We start from the raw sequence: 14002 nt of genomic DNA, 5'->3' as shown, positions 1-14002 counted from the left end.
GAGAAACTTATGCCCTTCTGGAGAGCACCATCATTTAGTGGCCAACCCTCAGTTATCCAGATGGAGGTAATTAACTTGACAAAGAACCTAATCTGGCCAGTTCAGCAGTTTCTTCTCCTAAAGGCCAACCAATCAGAGAATTGTAGAGTTGGAAGGGATACCAAGGGCCATCTAGTCCAAACCCCTGCAATGCAGAAATCATGGCTAAAGAACCCTTGACAGATGGCAATCCATGCTCTGTTTTAAGATATGAGTTGAAGGGAGAGTCCTATAACAATAGGGGACGCGGGTGGTGCTGTGGGTTAAACCACAGAGCCTAGGGTTTGCTGATCAGAAGGTCAGCAGTTTGAATCCCCGTGACGGGGTGAGCTCTTGTTGCTCGGTTCCTGCTCCTACCAACCTAGCAGTTCAAAAGCATGTCAAAGTGCAAGTAGATAAATAGGTACCACTCCAGCGGGAAGGTAAACAGCATTTCCATGCGCTGCTCTGGTTTCGCCAGAAGCGGCTTAGTCATGCTAGCCACATGACCCAGAAGCTGTACGCCGGCTCCCTCGGCCAGTAAAGTGAGATGAGTGCCACAACCCCAGAGTCGTCCGCGACTGGACCTAATGGTCAGGGGTCCCTTTACCTTTTACCTATAACAATATATTACTTCACTGACTTCAAAGATTTGTAAGCCAGCCCTGCTAAGGTTGGAGACTGCCCTGCTCTGTCTGCTGAGTGGGGCCCTGGGCAACTACCCCAAAGTCGTACTATGGTGGCGCCATTCCTTTCCTAGTTAGCTTCTTACCCCTACTAAACAATTTCTTCCTCTTCAGTGCTGCCAGTCCTTCCAATCACCCCACCTCCATTTGAGACCATCCCATGGAGGGTGTGGGGCCTGGTGCAAATCACATGGTTCAGCCCACCACAGCGGCATAGCAGTTGCCCCAGGTGCAAAATTTGTTAAGGGCACGGAATTTCAACACCCGGTGCTGCCTCAAAACAGCTTCCATCAATGGGCTCTTTTGAAAACAGCTTCTGCATGCAAACCAGGAAGTGGCCTCTCCAGACAACAGAACAACTCTTCTTTTCTTACCTCTGTGGCTGCAATCTCTGCAGTTCACCAGTCAAGCAGCATGCATGAAAAGGCATATAATATAATATAATATAATATAATATATAATAATAATAATAATAATAATAATAATAATAATAATAATAATATCTTTATTGTCATTGCCCCCTCTCGGGGACAACGAAATTACTTGGCTGCTCCATCCACCCAGGTAGGGCACTCCACACAAAATCAAAACAACTATAAAAACACTAATTAAAACAATACAGTATATTACCTCAAGGAAGATTAGATGACTTTCAAAGTCCAGGCTTCCCATTCAGGGCCGAGATCGCTCTGGGGAAGAAGCTGTTCTTAAGACGGCTCGTTCTTGTCTTCATCGTCCTGTATCTCCGTCCCAACGGCAAGAGCTCGAAGAGACAGTGACCAGGATGCGATGGATCTTTTACTATGTCCAGTGCCTTCCTATGGCACCTTGTGGCATAAATCTGCTCTAAGGTGGAGAGTGGGCAGCCAACAATGCTCTCTGCTGCCTTAACAACTCTGCACAACCCCAACCTGTCCCGGGTAGTACAGCTTCCGTACCACACACATAAGCCATAAGTGAGCACGCTCTCAATGGCACTAGTATAAATGTGCATATAAATGTGTATGTTAGTGAAAATAACCTTAAAATGCATTATATAAGAGGAAATTGCTTTGCAAAAAAAACAAACAACAGCAACAACAATAGGTGATGCATTCTGGGCAAAATTGCATGTGGTGTTGTTGTATTTATTATCCAGGGTTTCAGACAGGAATTTCTCCGAAATGTACCTGGAGATGCCAGGGATTGAACTTGAGACCTTCTAGATGCAGAGCAAGTGCTCTGGCACTGAGCTATGGCCCTTCCCCTAAATGCAGAGTAACTTTTCACAGTCTCCTATACTCATATGCACACACACAACTGGTTACAGTTTGGAATCCTCTCCAAAACCTCTTTCTTTCCATCAGTTGACTGCTCTGAACTCACTGGACCCCAGAAGTCCTTTCTCTCTTGCTGCAATCCAATATCCCTCGTTCGCAAAACATGTCTGTCATTTTCTTGCCTTTATCTCACCTTCAAAATCGGCAAGACGGCTCTGTTTTCACATGGTTATTGATTATTAACCAGCTTTGTGAATAGTTACATTTCTTCCTGATATACCACTGCAGGGACTTTGGGGGTGGGGAGGGAAGGAAATCAACCGCTAGGAAAGTTCTCTTTCTCCTTTAACTTTTCTCCCTCCTACCCTTTGCGAAGTGCAGTCCTTCCCACACTGCCTGAAGTGAAACAATGAAACCATAGGAATATTTTTAAGCATTACTGAAACAGAAGCCTGGCTGCAAAAACGGCTAATATGTTCTTAGCTCTTTCGGCCTTAGTGCCAACGCTGTTCTCCTCCAGCCTTGCACTATCATTCTGTCGTGTCTTGCTTATTTGCAGATTTGATTTTATACATTCGATATTTTATGAGAACTGCCCTGAGACCTTCGGGTATAGGGCGGTATCAGTGGCGTCACAATGGGGTGGGGCGGTGCGCCCCAGGTTCAACATCTGGGAGGGTGACAAGGCGGCACTGCGTGGGGTGCTTGCCCTGCCATCCCTGATGTCTTAGAAAGTGTTGAAATGCACAGCAATTATTGAGCAGCTTCCCAAAATATGTGGTGGATTAAAATGATGTGGGGATTAGTGGATTTACATAATTATTTTTATATGTTGAGTGTTGTACGTGGCTTAGAAATTTTTCTTTGCTATTATAATAGTATAATATAATTAATATTATAAATTGTTAACATGTTTAAATAAATACATAAATAAATTGATTGGGGACACGGTTGGCATACCTGCCTAAGCTGGTAGAAAGCAAACCTGACCTACTCTGCATCCACTCTTGACAGTCATCACTTCCTGCATCCCATATTGACAGTCATCACTTCCTGTTGCAGTCATCAAGCGACGCATTTGTAAGCTGGCCCTCGGTGGGTTTCTCCTTTGCATTTTTGAAATGCTTTGAAAAATCTGTATTCTGAAGAAAGATATAGTGAGAAGAGGCAGCACAAACAGCCGCTGTGAAGTAGCAGCTATTTCTACAACTTCTACAGAAGACCGTGCCATTTTGATTTACCCAGTGCCTGGATACTGGGCTTAAACACACACACACACACACAAGCTTTTTCTTCCTAACAGCTTCAGTTGCTCTTAGCTGGCTTAACATTCCCTTATCACCTGTTCATACAAGCAGAATTAAAGAGAATTAGCTGTAAATCATATAAAATTCATGTACTTTTAAAGGCAACTGTTTGTTCTACTAAGAAATGCTCATTAGAGAGAGTGGCTTACATCAGGACACCAGCTAATGGTTCTCCCTGGAGAGGAATCAATTTGCACTGCTTTTTATTGCCTTCCCTCTGTTTGTCCGGCTTGGCTTGGTGTGATAGTTGTTGTTGCCGCAAATGTGTCACCGTCAGCTCTGGGTGGATTTACCATTCGGAGAGAACAGCTCAAGTGAAAGTGACTTGGGGTTTTATGGAGTAAGCGGTGTTTACAGGAACTTCACTGCTGCGATCACCTGTTGTTTACAATGTATAGGGCAGATGTACCATGGCAATTGGTTGCCTTCATAATGGGAAGCCGGCCCTACCATTGGAAACACATGACAAGTGCATTTTGTCCCCAAAGGCTTATTTGGTATTATAAAAAAAGAGGATTTTATGTGGCTGTGTTCTCTGTAATGGTAGCAGACTGTTCCAGTCCTGTAGAACTCAGAAGCAAAATGGTTGCCCCACAAATGGTTTATACCAGTGGTTTCCAAGCTTTGGGGTGCTGCTACCCCCTTGGTTCCACAATGCACTCCCAGTGCCCTCTTAAACCTGCCCTTTGGCTGATTCATATTCTACAGCCTTTTACATGTGTCTTTGGAAAGGGTATTGCTTTGCTGTTTTGTTTTACTTCTTTAGTTGGTTTTATCCTGTATTTTATTCTGTGAACCGCCCTGCTATCTTATGACCAAGGGTGGTATATAAATAAAATAAGATAATAAAAACAGAACAGTAGATTGCATGACCAACTAAGGAAGATAATAACAGAATGAAATTTAAAACACTAAGAAATAATTGCACATTTCATTAAATTCCAATTAAAACTATTTTGTTTAATTAATTCAACAAAAGGGATGAACTTGATCCAGTGACACAAGCATTTCAAAAACTGAGTCATTTACACCTTCACTGTCTTCCTGTTGCCTTTTAACACCCCACTAAGTAATCCTACTGCTCTCCAGGGGGGTGGTATAATGTGGGATGTAACATAAGCAGTCAAATACTACATTTCCTGTTTGCCTAGAGTGGGCATACAGGGGAATGTTGAACTTCCTGTTACACTTGGTCTAGACTCTGGAGCATCCTTCCTTTGCATGTGACCAGGTAGGTGGGTGGGACCCTTCCAGACCCCACAAAAGGTCCAGTCACGCAGCCACCTTCCTCTTTTGATGCCTTTTCTTCACTTGGACTGCACTGCTGGCTCTCAGCCAGCAGCATATGGGATGAGTTCCCATATGGGATGAACTCAAACCCTCTTCTATAACTCTAAGCTAAAGCTTACCTTCAGGGATCCAACCGTGAACTGAATGTGAGTAAACTTCTTATTACTTTTAACCGAAGACTGTTGTGTCTTTATTCATTTAGGAGGGAATCAAAGGGGTCTTACAAGGAACAATAGAACTTAAGAGATTCTAACGAATCTGCAACTAGCTGCCTGCTGTGTAAAGAGGGGGATGTACTCTGCTGTATGAATAAACTCACTAGCATGAGTTAGGAAGGATAATATTTAATCACTATACCCTCTCCTGCTACCCACAACATTCCCACAAAGAAAACCAATCCCAAAAACCCAGGCTGGAATTTTCTTGGGGGAATCAGGTGGTGCTAGCACACAGGGAGCAACACCAACCCTGTTAAGGTAGGAAGCTGCTGCTACTACTCCTGTTTGACCTCCCAACCTGAGGCAGGAGAACTCAGACTGTATTTTAGACATCCCTAAGATCCCAAGGAGCAAGAACTAAAGTACCACTCTCTGTTTCTGGGCCTCAGGTAAAGGTAAAAGGTAAAGGTACCCCTGCCCGTACGGGCCAGTCGTGACCGACTCTGGGGTTGTGCGCCCATCTCGCTTAAGAGGCCGGGGGCCAGCGCTGTCCGAAGACACTTCCGGGTCACGTGGCCAGTGTGACGAAGCTGCATCTGGCGAGCCAGCGCAGCACACGGAAACACCGTTTACCTTCCCGCTAGAAAGCGGTACCTATTTTTATCTACTTGCACTTAAGGGTGCTTTCGAACTGCTAGGTGGCAGGAGCTGGGACCGAACGACGGGAGCTCACCCCGCCGTGGGGATTCGAACCGCCGACCATACGATCGGCAAGTCCTAGGCACTGAGGTTTTACCCACAGCGCAACCCGCGTCTCAGGTAAAAGAAGCCAAATTGCACAGTTGCAGATGTGACCCAAGAGACTAGGCCCTGGTTTAGAACCAAGGTTTAACCCAAATAAGACACCAAAATGAAGAGGTGGGTGATTTATTAGTAATAATTACAACAGCAACATAGAATGAAAACCTCTTTACCAAAGAACATAGGAAGAGTTTGCAGAATTTCAGACATCTGACAGAATTACATTTCTCCTCTCTCTCTCTTTTGTAAAAATATTTTTTATTGAATTTTCAAATTGTAACAACAAATTTTCCACAAATCTTAATTGAACAATTTATATATCCATATTTCTCCCCTCCCTGCTTCTTTGGCTTCTCCCGTATTTCCGTATTGATTTATTAAATAAATTCTATACCCTGCTGGTTTTACCTCTTATATAGTTGTGAAAGTTTAGTCAAAACCTGCTAATGGGTCCAAATCTTTATACTGTCTTTTTATATACTTTATAAATGGTTCTCACTCCTTTTTAAAATTGATGTTGTCTCTCTCATGTATCCTCTCTGTCAGCTTAGCCAGTTCCGCATAGTCCATAAGCTTGACTTGCCATTCTTCCTTTGTTGGCGTTTTCTCTGTTTTCCATACTTGTGCTAATAAAATTCTTGCTGCTGTTGTTGCATACATAAACAATCTCCAGTTTCCCTCTCTTATATCATGATCTAAAATTCTGAGCAGGAAAGATTCTGGTTTTTTAAACAAAGGTTTTATTCAACATTTTTTTCAATTCATTACATATCATTTCCCAATATTCTTTAACCTTCTTGCATTCCCACCATACATGAAAAAGTACCATCTTTTTCTTTGCATCTCCAACATATCTTAGATCCTGTTTTGTACATTTTTGCAATTTTTTCCGGTGTGATATACCATCTATATATCATTTTCAAGTAATTTTCTCTTAATAATATTCAATCTGTAAACTTTAAATTTGTTTTCCATAATCTTTCCCATTCCTCCAACTGTATATTCTGCCCAACATCCTGAGCCCATTTTATTTGTGCCGATTTTACCATCTCATCTAAAGTCTCTCCACATAGCAAAATGTTATATGCTTTCTTAAATAATAAATTCAATTCTATTCACATTTATAGGAAAACCCTTATAATTCACATTTTCTGAACTACAAGGGCCCAAACAAATAATCAAAACTTACCTGAATTTTCACAATGCGGTTCCAACCAAGCAATGTGCACTAGGATAAAGCATGCACTGGGATAAAGTGTGCATAAAAATGCACATTCTCCCGAAAGTAACTTACAAAAGTGTGCTATATTACAGGAAAGTGGTTTGCAACAATGTGCACATTAGGCAAAGCTGCATCGAAAAATGTGTCTATTAGGAGAAATGCAGATGAATTTTCATGAATACCTTCTTGGGGAAAAACAATGTGGACTGGTGTGTAAATGTGGAGAACTGAAGAATGAAAAAATGAGAAACTGAACTAGACATGTTCATCCATCCCTACTCATGAGACAAGTATCCCAACCATGGGAATATCAGTTATGAGCTCTAGTCGACAAAATAGGCTCAATGGCCTGGTTATTGGTTATATTAAATGGTATCTTAGAGATAATAGTTGGGATTTAGATTTTAGAACATATTTTGGAACGTTGTTCTCCAAGACTTTCTTTCTCTGTTGGTGGAAAACTTAAAGCCAGGATGGGGGGGTCACAGATGAGCTAAAGAAGAAGCTATAGCATCTATCTCATTCCTGTTAATAGAATGCATTTTCACTGTCCTTACTATAATTGTTTTACTGCCCTTTATGTTTATTTATCCATAAGGCCTGCTGTTAAATGGCTTGGGAGGGCAATTGCCTAATGGCTCGATATTGAATCAAATGCTCAGTGGCCTTTGGATGATATTGAGAGTAGGGGAGGCCCAAATGGGTTCTTGAAAGAAGCTTTTGCCCATCAAAATTGATCTGCTGGGTTTTTCATCCCAAGGATATAGACCTACCTTTAAGGGAAGAACTCAACTTCCTCCTGTTTTCACACTCAGTGAGATAAATTCTGCTGTTTCAAGTTATTTGTTTCCCACAGTGAAAAAGCAGCATACAATTTAAAAAACAACAACACCTAAAATCATATTAGGTTTGTTAGGGGTGCTACAGTTCCTAGGATTATTTGAGGGAAGGCATGGACGCGGGTGGCACTGTGGGTTAAACAGAGCCTAGGACTTGCCGATCAGAAGGTCGGCGGTTCAAATCCCCGTGACAGGGTGAGCACCCGTTGCTCGGTCCCTGCTCCTGCCAACCTAGCAGTTCAAAAGCACATCAAAGTGCAAGCAGATAAATAGGTACCGCTCCGGTGGGAAGGTAAACGGCATTTCCATGCGTTGCTCTGGTTCGCCAGAAGTGGCTTAGTCATGCTGGCCACATGACCCGGAAGCTGTATGCCGGCTCCCTCTGCCAATAAAGCAAGATGAGCGCCGCAACCCCAGAGTCGGCCACGACTGGACCTAATGGTCAGGGTTCCCTGTACCTTTATGTGCTATAAATATGCTTCAAATTTATGGTGCATATGCAACCATAGCCATCATAACTAGTAGCTTTGTATAGCTTCATCCTCCATTAATCTCTCCAATCCTCTTTTAAAGCCATCCAAGTTGGTGGCCAACTATGGAGCAAATTCCATAGTTTAACTACAGACTGCACAAACACATTTACCTGTCCTGAATCTTCCAACATTCGGTTTCATTTGATGCCAATGAGTTCTAGCATTCTGAGAAAGGGAGAAGAAACTTTTCTCTATCCACTTTCTCTTCTCCATGCTGTGCATAATTTTATAAGCTTCTGTCATGTCACCTCTTACAGGCCTTTTCTGTAAACTAAGAAGTCCATCATACTGCGTGGCACAGCCTCTTTGATCATTTTGGTTGTCCTTTTCCAACAGTATCTTAAGAATCCCAGGAAAGAGCAAATCTGGTGCAAACTCCTCTCTGAGAGCCAGCCCGTTCATGTGGCCATAGACCAGGGATCTTCCATGAGCCTGGATCTCAGCCTGAAAAGCAAGATGAGCACTGTACCCCATAGTCGCCTTTGACTGGACTTAACCGTCCAGGGGTCCTACACAAAAGCTTTTGACTGTGTCAACCACAGAAAACTTTGGCAAGTTCTTAAAGAAATGGGAGTGCCTGATCACCTCATCTGTCTCCTGAGAAATCTCTATGTGAGACAAGAAGCTACAGTTAGAACTGGATATGGAACAACTGATTGGTTCAAAATTGGGAAAGGAGAACGACAAGGCTGTATATTGTTTCCCTGTTTATTTAACTTATATGCGAAAGGCTAGCCTGGATGAATACCAAGCTGGAATTAAGATTGCCAGAAGAAATATCAACAACCTCAGATATGCAGAAGACACAACCTTGATGGCAGAAAGTGAGGAGGAATTAAAGAACCTTTTAAGGGTTCTTTTGAGGGTGAAAGAGGAGAGCGCAAAATATGGTCTGAAGCTCAACATCAAAAAAACTAAGATCATTTCCACTGGTCTCATCACCTCCTGGCAAATAGAAGGGGAAGAAATGGAGGCAGTGAGAGATTTTACTTTCTTGGGCTCCATGATCACTGCAGATGGTGACAGCAGTCACGAAATTAAAAGACACCTGCTTCTTGAGAGAAAAGCAATGACAAACCTAGACAGCATCTTAAAAAGCAGAGACATCACCTTGCCTACAAAGGTCCGTATAGTGAAAGCTATGGTTTTCGCAGTAGTGATGTATGGAAGTGAGAGCTGGACCATAAAGAAGGCTGGTCGCCGAAGAATTGATGCTTTTGAATTATGGTGTTGGAGGAGACTCTTGAGAGTCCCATGGACTGCAAGAAGATCAAATCTATCCATTCTTAAGGAAATCAGCCCTGAGTGCTCACACTGGAAGGACAGATCCTGAAACCGAGGCTCCAGTACTTTGGCCACCTCATGAGAAGGGAATACTCCCTGGAAAAGATCCTGATTTTGTGAAAGATTGAGGGCACAAGGAGAAGGGGACGACAGAGCTCGAGATGGTTGGACAGTGTTCTCGAAGCTACCAACATAAGTTTGACCAGACTGCGGGAGGCAATGGAAGACAGGAGGGCCTGGTGTGCTCTGGTCCATGGGGTCACGAAGAGTCGGACATGACTAAACGACTAAACAACAACAACACATATAAGCAATTATATTATGGAGCTGGACAGTCTCCTCCAACCCCCACTGTCGGTATGCTTTTGGGCAAGTGAGGTCTTGCTCCACCTACTATTGACCTCCCAGCCTTCCGCCTTGCCATTCCCAATGGGGAATTGGCCTCTACTGGGTGACCTCTACTGGGTGACCAGCCCATTGCCAGCCAAACTAGGATAGAACTTCAGGCCAAAGCATTTCAGCAGCATCTGTTCACACCATCGGTAAATGGCAGAAGTGTTGAGTCATCAAGTGATGTGGCATGAATTTGTGAACTGTGCTTTGAACAGTGGGAGAAGTGAAGTATCATTGGCCAGGTGTAGAATAACAAATAAAAGGGCCTGTACGAGAGGAGAGGTGTGGGAGAAGAGCAATCTGCACATTGTTTTCTCTCTCCCACCCCATGTGTATTTCCTCCTAGGTTCTTCAGTTTGGCCAAAGTTGCTCCCTTCATTTCTCCTCTTCTGGGTGCCAGGAGAAACCAGATGCAATGTGGGAACCCGTGAAGCAATGAGATGGGTTTAATTTTCAAGGGAAAGCTGCAATTAGGCAAAGAGTGCAAAGTCAATATGAGTAGTGCATGAGTGAGAGCGCGCAAGCGAGCGAGAGACCAGGGAAGGGAAATGATCTTTGTCCTTTGGGCAGCTTTCCGCCCCCTCATAGCCGCGTCGCCAAGTCAACCAGTCCCAGCTGGGAAGGAGCAGATTACTCATCTCCAGGGGTCAACCTCTTTCAGGCTACCAAACTAGCCCTGGGCTAATCAATGGTTCTCAATCTAGATGCACCACTACATCCATTATACAATGAGCTCATTCACAGATCCTACAGCACATGGATGGTAGTGGGTGGTGGGGGAGAAGTAACCTATCGGTCAAATCTTTACCCTGTTGTGCATTCTCTCTCTCTCTCTCTCTCTCTCTGCCAGGTGGCTTTTTCACCTGAGAAAGAACACACACCTCATAGATACCTGTGCAAAGATAGCACCTGGACAGAGAGATTTGTGCACAATAAATAGTGGCACATTTGTGTGTACTCAGACATAGGCAAGGGTCCATGAGATGGGTCTGAGTAGGCACAAATGTGCCACTATTTCTTGCACATCTCCCTGTCCAGGTGATGATACCTTTACATGTTGATATGTAGCAGAGCAGCAGTTTACAGTCGATTCACCTTGCACGCAGCATCAGGCTGTGAGAAAGCTCCTTTCTAGTGGTGATGGTGTACAGTATATGGGGAAAGGGAAAGTTGGAAAGTTCCCTGTTGTGTTCTGCAGTTCCCCTGAGTGCATTGCACAGAGGAAGCATGCCAGTGCCACCATGCTATGGGCATGAAAACACAGGCACGAAACCACTACATATTTTTCAGATCTTACTTTCCCCAGGTACTGTGGCTTTGAGCAAAGCCTTTCTATGCCCGGCACGTAGGGTGAATAACACTTCCAAACCATCCCTTAGAGCAGAGTTCAGATAAGTGGAGTCTACTCTTTTCTTTCCTCTAGTGGACCACCACCTGGAACCAGATGCCAAATAGTGGCTCAAGAGGTGGAACCAGTTGCCTACTGTGCTCCATGAGCTATGGCTATACTGGGATGGCTTACATAACAGAAGTACAAATTAATATCTAAATTGCTGCAGATTGTTGATTCTAAGTGCGTAATTCGGGATGTGTGTGCATTTCTGGAGATGCTCTTTCTGATCTACTGCAAACTCTTTCTGATCTACTGTACTGCAAATCGTTCTGTGATCTACCAGTAGACATGGGTCCATCTTCTGCCCACTGCTGCTCTAGTAGAGTATGTGCACTAGGCACATGCCCCTTTAAGAAAAACGCCATCCATGCTTGTACTCAAAGTCACTACAGGGAAATTGAGGGCAAGTTAAGGAAAACAAGGTTGAGAGTGAATTTGAAAATCCTCACCCTGCGCCAGAGGGAATTGAAGGCAGGCAGAGCTGGATGGGTCAGGTGAGTGTGGGACCCCAGGGACCACGGCTCTCCACCTCCCCAAAAGTGTCCTATTCCAAGAACAAGCTTTCATTATTTGTATGGAAGCAGTAAATTGAAGAGGCTGTTTTCTCAAAGCATCCTAATGTGGAGTAAATCAGCCCAAATGGGTTCCTAAAGGAAGCTTCTGCCCAGCAAAATGGATCTGGTGGGTTTTTAATCCCAAGGATATAGGCCTACTTTTATGAGAAGACTCTCAACTTCCATCTGTTTTCACACTCAGTGAGACAAATTCTGTTGTTTTGAGTTGTTTGTTTCAAAGATTTCTATCCCACAGTGAAAATTTTCCAGACGTTAACAAAAAAAGCACCTAAAATCAGATTAAAATCTGACCTTCATCCTTGCTTTCATATTTCTTGCATTGTGTTTTTATACTAAAAGCCTGTAGGTAGGCCTCAAATCAACTTTTGGTCGATATATTATTATTAGGCACTCTAGTAGTAATAATATTCAGGGCACAATCTAGCCAAAAATTAAGCACATTTAGTATTAGTAGTATTTTATGAAAGATTTAACCATGTGCTTAACTTTGCCATTGAAATCCACCGGGTTTCTAAATGCCAAATATTGGCTGAATTATCCCCATATTATGTAAGTACCAGGCTTTTCCTTTGTTTGAATATTCAGAGTGCTGCACAAATGACACCACTGTGATCCTGTAAGCAGCCTGTAAACTAGGCCAGGGTTGTTATACCCATTTTGCAGCTGCCAGAAAGGAAGTGATGAGGCTGAGAGAAAATACTTCCTTTTCAGGCAGCGTACAGCCCAGTCCTATGCACAATACAGAGGTTACCCTCCTCAGTAACTATGCATATGATTGCAGAGGGGAGACTGAGCCAAGGCAGAAATCTCTACTGAGACTCACAAATTGATTTACTATTAAACCAATCATAAAAATAATAAATAACAATAAATAAGAGAGGTTAACCCAAGGGCAACACATTTTTAGGCTAGAGACTGGACAGTCCAAATGACCACCCTCCTCCAAAAATAATATAATAAATGAAATCAATTTTGGGTCATTTTACAAACAGATAATTTGTTAGTCTTTAATGTTATCCAAGACGACAGCAAGCTGCTGTATATAGCAGCAACAACAATAAATATGCAAATATTTGTTAAGCATGTAAGCAAGGAATTGGAGGAGAGCTGGGAGCATGAAGAGTTTTAGGAAGTGTTTCTTTTCTGTTTGCACGCTGAGCCTCCTTGCTGCAGGAACTGAGAAAGTTGATAAGCGACTGGTGGCCTTTTCTAATCTCTGGCTGATAGAATTCACCCAGGTCGACAGGTTTCCCAGGTTGGAGGTTTAAAAAATCCAACAATCCTGGACACTTGTTGATTGAGCTTAAACAAACGTGCGGGAAAGCGGGGCCCTGGCCACCTGCCCTGTTCTCCACGACGTGGAGGACGGTCCCCCACAACTTTAAGCCCTCCCTCCCTCCCCAAACACTCTCCCAGGTGCTTTCTTGACCACACAGCAGGCGAGCTGTTAAAGGCCAGCCCTTCGAAACGACTCCACTGGACTCTGCCCAGCGCAGTGTGTGGACTCGTCAACTTGCAACGCAAAAGGCGTCCGGGAAGCACTCAGCACAGTGAGGGCGCGCTTTGCAACCGACTTCAACGGGATGTGATTTGCGCAATAAGCGATGTGGCCATGGCAAGAGACAATGGCCCTTTTTCTTTCACTCACGCAAGCCAGGATGGTAGATCCGGATTCGTTTCCATTTGTAACCCGCTCTGGAATTGCATTTGCAATGAAGAGAGGGTGAGAAAGGTTTTTAACATAATTTATATTTAAATAAAGATAAATAAGTCAGGAAAACATGGAGCCTGGATTTCCGCAATCCAGTCAATTCAATACCACTTACGGTCATCTTCCAGCCAAAGCAGCATAGAGCCACGCTGCACTTTGCGCCCCGGCAACCAGCACAGGAAATTCGTTTTAAACTAGGAAGCAGCACAGTAAACGGCCCGCGGATCGGGCGGAGGAGAAAAGGCTTGGCTGCATAACTGATACTCGAGCGCGTGCACCTATATATTCAGCCTTCTTTCTTTCTTTCTTTCAAAAAGAGGAAGTTCGTAACTACCTGAAAGGTTCTGGTGCAGTGCTGTCTGGGCAGGACTCTAGGGGCAAAAGTACAGCGCTCCACTCAGCAGAATAAGAAAGAGGCGCCCCCCACAACTGAGCAAAGCTGGCTTGCCACATTTTGAAATTAATGAATACATCCCATCTAAAGAGCGCCCGCGCTATGAAGACTATGAAATTCAGAGACTAAAACTCATGCC

The sequence above is a fragment of the Podarcis liolepis genome, assembly GCF_965112155.1.
Source record: "Podarcis liolepis genome assembly, chromosome: 4".
Lineage (NCBI taxonomy): Eukaryota > Metazoa > Chordata > Lepidosauria > Squamata > Lacertidae > Podarcis > Podarcis liolepis.
This window is presented reverse-complemented; position numbering follows the sequence as displayed.